The sequence below is a fragment of the Equus asinus genome, unplaced genomic scaffold, assembly GCF_041296235.1.
Source record: "Equus asinus isolate D_3611 breed Donkey unplaced genomic scaffold, EquAss-T2T_v2 contig_89, whole genome shotgun sequence".
Lineage (NCBI taxonomy): Eukaryota > Metazoa > Chordata > Mammalia > Perissodactyla > Equidae > Equus > Equus asinus.
Window position 1 is genome coordinate 248,047 of NW_027225543.1, and position 7,520 is coordinate 255,566.

At 42.3% G+C, this 7,520-nt stretch overlaps 1 protein-coding gene across 7 annotated transcripts in view; it reads left to right on the top strand.

Annotated features, from left to right (window-relative positions):
* Positions 1 to 7,520, top strand: part of LOC106836995 (serine/threonine-protein phosphatase 2A regulatory subunit B'' subunit beta-like) — a 94,747-nt gene that overhangs the window by 61,525 nt on the left and 25,702 nt on the right. The window lies entirely within an intron of this gene.

Genomic DNA, 7,520 nt, shown 5'->3' on the forward strand with positions numbered 1-7,520 from the left:
TGTGTATCCTCTGTGTTTGGGAGTTGTATGATTTTGATAGTAGTATAATTTATCAAACTATTGCCTTATGGCTCCTGGCCCGTGTGTGTGTGTGTGTGTGTGTGTGTGTGTGTGTGGTGTAGGGTGGTGTGCGTGTGTTTTGTCATGTTTAGAGGTTTTTGGTCACGTTTAGTTTTGGCAGTAAATGGTTACTGCAGCTTAACTTGCAAATATAGTTTTCAGGTTGTTCATTTTGTTTCACAACGATGACATTAAAAGAGAATAGTACTAATAGTCCAGAAATCTGGTAATCCTGCAGCAGGATTCTATCCAGACTGTGCAACACTTTGCCTGCCAGATATTAAGGGAGGCTAACGGTGAGGTTAAATTAAATTCAGAAACCTTCAATTGGGAAACCATGCTAAACACTGTATGTAGTAGCCAGACGTCTTCGTTGAAAGGCTTCTGCTCACTGCCCAGAGCCGGGTTGTCTAATGCAGCATTGATAACTGTATCAGGTCGAGGGCGAAGATTGATCTGGAGGGTTCAGTACTGATGCTCCTTTCTCCCTATCTTCCTTGTCCTACATCTTTTGAATAATGTTCACTTTCTCCTCATTATCAGGTCAAAGTTTCAGGAAAGTCCTAGATGTAACAAAGTTCAGGCTAAAAATTTTTGAAATGTTAAGCTTATGCAAGACATTAAACTTTGTCACGCCATCCCAGCCAAAAATAAACTAAAACTCCAAACCTGTTGCATAACCAGACGTGACATCTGCAGAGCCGGCCTGTAGAAATAAGCAATAAACTACACAGTGAACAAGGAACATAGCAGGTGTGGTCAATCAGGAAGAGCTTTTTGACACAAAATGATGATATTTTTACTTCTGGAACAATCAGAGGTATGTTCTTATTTTATGTGTTCAATCTTTTTTGTAAAACATATTATTTAATAACAGTATAAGATCTAATAATGGTTTATTGCACTATCTGTGGGGGTGAGGGTAGGGCTTACTTTCTTTCACCATCTAAATGTCCCTAAAAGAATCTTTACCTCAACACGTGCATTCCTCCAAATTATGTGTGAAATTTCCTTTGAAGAGAACTCAAATACTTCAGAAAAGTTTGGATCCTACATAAGCAAAGTCATTTTGATTTTCAATTTTCATGATCTTTAGAAGGCGGTAATGTCTTTAAACCCTTTTGGCTAGAGGTGGATTTTTTAATAAGAACGTGAAGAAAACAAGTCTTGACTCAAAGCACGTGGAAAGACATCCGTAGTTTTCAAAGCCTTCTTAGACCATTAGGGTAAAGTCTTCGTAATCCTATTCTGTCCTCAGCAAACTCTAAGGCACTCATGGTTACAATTTGTGTGGCACATCTCATTTCTGTATGACATTTTGGTTACTTAATTATTGGAACTCACCATTCCATAAATCTGCGCTTGCCATTTGCCTTCTGACTCCAATTCCTGCCTCGTGCCTTCCTGCAACTCCAGCTCTCAGGTGAGATGGGTCAGCTCAGACCTGAGGAGGGAGTGACGGCTGCTTGAGATGATGGAGATGTTGGATTCAGAGCAGCTGCTTGGGAAGCAGGCAGTTGTTCTGAGCAAGAAGGCTCAGTGCTTCAAGGCCGTTACTCTCAGCCCAGGAATAAAATTCTACGGGACACAGTTTAATTGCTTCAAGATTCAATTCATAACCCTTTTTCCTGCATCCTGTCATTATTAGGCCATTATTTTTTTGTCCCTTTTATTACATTCCAACAGATCCAGGCAAATATTTGCAAATATTTTTAGAGATGAAGCTACATGTGACTCTTCACTCAAGTGCTGAGTGACTACTATCATAGGCTACAACCAGTAAGCAGTGAAGCCTAGACAAAGGTCCGGATACGAAGGGTAATAATTAGTATATTCATCTCTCTTGTTTGTAGTTCCCACAGATACTAAGTGGTTAATTTATTAGCTTAAGAAAGATACTTCACTGTATCATAATTGTCAAGGAGTGAAAATATTGCCTAAAAGCATTGGCCGAGCTGTGCCTCTGCTGTGAAATCTTTTATGTAGGAAACGTTAACGTGTCATCATATGCCGATAGGAACCAAGGCCTTTGAGGAAGGTATAAGAAATTAAAGACCAAAATCATTTAATTTGAGAATAGATGCATTAACAAGATCAAATACAAGTTACTTGTCTTTTGTTTCAGATACTACCCTGAGAAAATTTTCCTCAGCACATATTGACTATATTTTGAAGGAAAAGGAGCATAATATAACCTTTGAGTCCTGAGAAGAGCAATTGCAATCAATGGACTTAATGTCTTAAATGGCTTTTATTATCATCATTGGTGGTATATAGAAAAAGGTTAATAAAGCCTCTTTCACAGCTGGAACTTACAAATTAATCCTGTTCAGCAGCATTCTCTCTCTGTGCTCACTAATCAGCTCATGCAGCTGGTGGCTGACGGTCATCTCTTCCTAATTAGAGGAGCACGTGCTGCAGAGCCATCATTCTGAATGAGAGCCATGGTGTTTACTCTGTTTCCCTCACCCTTCCTGCTTCATTCACCGTTAAGCAACCCGTGACAATGACACAGGTTGTCACACAGAGTATGAGGAGATGGAATCACAACATTTGGAGGTAGATTGCTTGGATTTGAGTCTAGGCCTTCAACTAGCTGTGTGACCTCAGGCACGTTACCTAATCTCTCTGAGCCTCGGATTCTCCATCTGTAAACAGTCGTTCCAGTTGCTTCCTAAGTTCTGATGATTAAATGAGATAATACATGGAAAAGCACTACGCAAATATCTTTTTACATTTTTAATTGTTGAAAATTTCAAACCTATTCTAAGGTTGAGAGAAGACAGTTGTACCCTCATGTGCCCATCACCCAGCTTCAACAATCATCCATTCACGGTCAGTGATGTTCATCTATACTCCAACCAGTACTCTCTCTTGCCCCCAAAGGAATCTTATACAGCAAGTTCCAGATGTCATATCATCCCCATGCTTACATATTTTAGTGTGTATCTCTAAAAGGTAAAGTCTCTTTTTTAAAAGCCTAACTATAAAGCCATTATGCTACTTAAAAATTTTAACACATACCTAGTCAGTGGCCATTTCCCAGTTGTCTCATAAAATCTTTTTAGAATTATTTTGTTTGACTCAGGATTTAAATAAGGTCTACACATAGCATTTGACTGACCTGTCTCTTTAGTCTGATCTATAACTGCACTGTTCAACATGGCAGCTACTAGCCACATGTATCCATTTAAATTTAAACACAAATTAATTCAAATTAAATAAAATTAAAAATTCAGTTCCTCCATTGCAACAGCCACATTTCAAGTGCCAAATAGTCGCATGGATAGTGCAGATACGGAACATTTCCACGATTGCACAAAGTGTTATAGGACAGTGCTGATCTACAAGTCTCTCTTCCCTCTCTGTTTCATCCATTTTGATTGTCAAAAAAAACCCAAGTCATTTATGTCATGGAATTTCCCACATTCTGGAGTTTTCTGATTGAATCCCCATGGTGCCATTTAACATGTTCCTTGGCCCTCTGTATATAATTGATGGTTACAGCTAGAGGCTGAAAAGCTGTTTGTCTGTTTCATGAGCTCAAGTCCTACCATGTGACCTTAAGCAGGTAACTTGACCCCTCTAAACGTCCATTCCCTCACATATAAAACAGGAATAGTAACAGTACCTACACCATTGGGTTGTTATGAATGTTAAAGGAGATAATCTGAAGTGCTTGGCCTGGTGCATGGCTCATGGCATGGATTAAGTATACATTAGTTATTATTTGCATTATTATACTTGTTATTAGGCACTGACTCTCAAATCTTAGTCCATGCATTGGCTGTGTCAAAATCCTCCACAGACATAAACAAAAGCTTTCCAGAGATTCTAATTCAGCGGGCTGTAATGCAGTCTCATTATATTTGTTAAAATAAATCTATCAAATCTTTGTCTAGGATTTACTTTTATTAATTGATTTGCATTCAAGTGATTAGGATGATTACAATAATTATCCAGTGAACTCTTAGAATTTTACTAAGATTCCTCTCTTTGGGTATGCTTGGAAAATCTGTCCCTAAATCAATATTGCAAAGTATATACAAAATATTCACCACAGCACCTTTACAATTAAATATTCATTCCATTTTTATTATTATAGCTTAGCCTAGAGAATTAAGTAAACATGTGTTACTTCACTCCTACACACCGTTTAAACGCAGCTAACAGGCTTTCTGAATAAACCAGCCCGCCCCCGGCGGTATCAGGAGTTAGGTTCCGCATATGCTTTCGCCAGGCTGCAGCCGCCTGAGGGGACTCGCCCGGGGCCCCGCCCTCAGAGCTCACACCCGCCGTGCGCTCGCGCCCCAGGGGCCGCCCCCCGACACTCCAGTGCGACTCTGCGTGCACAGGCCAGAGGCTCAGAACCAGCGCCGGGCTGCCCTGCTCGGCCTCCTGGGCGCAGCGGCGTTTGCCCGTGCACGTGCCCTCGCATCGCGCGCTCCGGGGCCGGGCTCCGGGCGGTTCTCGCCGCTGCAGTTCCACCGGGACTTCCGCGCTTCGGCGGCCTGTCTGACGAGCCGCCGCGCCCAGAGAGGTTCAGGTTGGAGCGACACTTGCCAGAGGGCAGCGGTCACGCCAGATCTTCGGCTTCCATTCCGTTTTCGCGCGCTTCTCCCTCTTTGCAAGGTGAGTGGAGCTCGTTTGTGGATGTGTTAGCACAGGATGCGGGAATCCTGTGAAGCGAGTCAATTCGGAGCCCGACGTGAACCAGGTGGGGTGGCAGCGGGAGCGCTCACAGGGTGGAGGCCCGTAGTAAGGACGCCAGTCCTCAGGGGACTCTCGGGCATGAACGGCAGAGGACGGTGTGTGTCTGTGGGGACAGACGGGCAGCGTGTGGCGGGGTGTGTGTGAGAGACGCGAGTGAGCGGTGGGATGCGCCTCCGTGCCGTGGGTGTGGCTGCGAGGCTGTGACAGGTGAGTGGCTGTGCTGGGGTGACGGGGATTTGGTTGCGTGTCCTTCACCTGTGCGGGTGTGATGGCTGTGGCTTTGTGGCGTCACTGTCTGGTGGCTCTGGGCTCCCTGGCGCTTCCTCCTCTTCTCTCCTCACAGCCACTTGGCTGCAAGAGGAAAGTAGGATATTGAGCCCTAAAGGAAGATTTCCAGCCAGGGGGCACCGAGGTTAGTTTGGGAAAGCCTGGGGAGTTCTCTACTTGGGAGCTCTGAGGGGCAGCTACTGTCTCAGAGCCTCGGGGTTCCCAGAGCTCGGACCCCAGGAACGTGCTGTAAACCTATACCCGTAGTCCAGGCTCTGTCGTCTTTTCCATCTGTTTATGTGTATGAGCAGGGCGGGTGTGGACCTGGAGAGTGTCGTGTAAGAGAGTCATTCTGTGCCCCAAGAACAGCCTGGTGCCTGGTGACTTCCTCCTCAGTCCTGCCATACCCCAAAGAAGAACCTTGGGGAGGGGAAAGAATTGTTTTCATGCAAAAATCAACATTGAGGATAGTTGTTTCTTTCTTTCATAAATTCACTGATTTTAAATTATTGATATAAGAAAAATTTAACAAAACTTTGGAATAATATCTGATTTTTAGTTGTCTTCCCAAAAAGATTTCCAAATACTGATTGAAATACAAGAAAATAAGGAATCATTTTATTTACCCACATGCCTTTTGTTGCTGCTTCAGGGCACTGAGAGTCTTACTGATGTTCTCACTTTATGAGACGCTTGATCACATCAGCTTCTTTGCGCAGGTTGTGATTCACAAATGTCTCTTTGTTTCTGCTGCATTTCGGCGGGAGGGAAATTTCCTCCTCCTCTTTTCTAGAAACTCTTGATGTATGAATTAAAAATGCATTCTCAAGCAAAAGATCTAATTTTGCCCATTATTTTTGTGAGCATTATCAGAGCAGGGCTGATAAGCACAATTTTACTCTAGGAAGGAGAATCGTTTCTTTTATAATACCCAATTAGGGGACATGCAATGTTCTTCAATAAAAATAGCTAACATATTTATATTTATATGGGATTACAACATATTACTAAGTTTTAATGTAGATCATATTTCTCCAACATATTCATGCTAAGTAAGTGATCTTCGTACTCTTGCCTTTACTGATGAAAAACCCAAGACACTAAAATGTCATGAACTCTAAGAGCAGTTACATTTAGAAAATCTGAGAACAGAATCTATGTCTTAAGTTTCAACTGGATACCATTCCCCGGTTATGAGTGTGTACTTTACACTGGGACCAGTATCATCCTGATTAATAATCCTGTACATGCCATCACACAGCAGAACCAAATTAATTAACCTGTTCCCTGTTAGATTTTTGTGTTTCTAGTTTTTGGCTGTCAAAAACTCTGTATTGAAGATACTCGTACATGCATTTCTTTATCTCAATATTTTCTTAAGAAATGTCTAGAACTAGAATTTGGGGTAAAATAATCAGATTTTTAGTAAATGCTTATCATATGCCAGACCATGCCATCTTAGTATTTGGGGTGATAAAAAGACTCAAATGACACTGTTGATACTCTTATGTTCCTTCTGGTAGGTAAAGTAAACCCTGAATAGGAATAGATGCATTGAAGGCCACTAGGGAGATTCAGATAATGTGACTTGGTGTTTGATAAGGCAGTGATGTCATTCTGACTGCAGCCACCACTGTCGGGTTGCGATCAAACTATGATGACCTATGAGAGCACCATGATGGTAAGGAATTTATGTTGTAAATTTTTACCTTACTTTTTCAGTTGAGATATATACATGATCATAAAATTCCCCCCCCCTTTTTTTTTTTTGGTGAGGTAGTTTGGCCCTGTGCTAACACCTGTGGCTAATCTTCCTCTTTTTGCTTGAGGAAGAGTGGCCCCGAGCTAACATCTGTGCCCGTCTTCCTCTGTTGTGTATGTGGGGTGCCACCACAGCATGGCATGATGAGTGGTGTAGGTCCATGCCTGGGACCCAAACCTGTGAACCCGGGCCACCAAAGCAAAATGTGCTGAACTTGACCACTACACCACTGGGCCAGCCCCAAATTCACCTTGTAAAAATGTACTCAAATGAAAACTTTTTACTATATTCACAAGGTTGTACAAATCAGTACCACTATCTAATTCCAAAATATTTGATCACCTTAGTAAGAAACCCTGTCCTTGTCAGCTGTCACTTCCTATCCCTCGTCCTCCCATACTCTGGAAACCACTAACACGTCGTCTGTCTCCATGGATTTGCTGAGTCTTGAAATTCAGTCTACATGGAATCATGCAGTATGTGTCCTTTTATGTCTAGCTCCTTTCACTTAGCCTGAGGTTTTCAAAGTTCGTCCATGTGGTAGATAAGCACATCATTCTTTTACTTTATTTTGGAAAGTATACACGGCATTACATTTGCTATTTTAACCACTTTTCAGTGTACAGTTCTGTGACAGTAAGTACATTCACACTGTTGTACAACCATCAGCACCACCCACTTCCAGGACTTTTTCATCTTCGACTGAAACTCTGTCCCA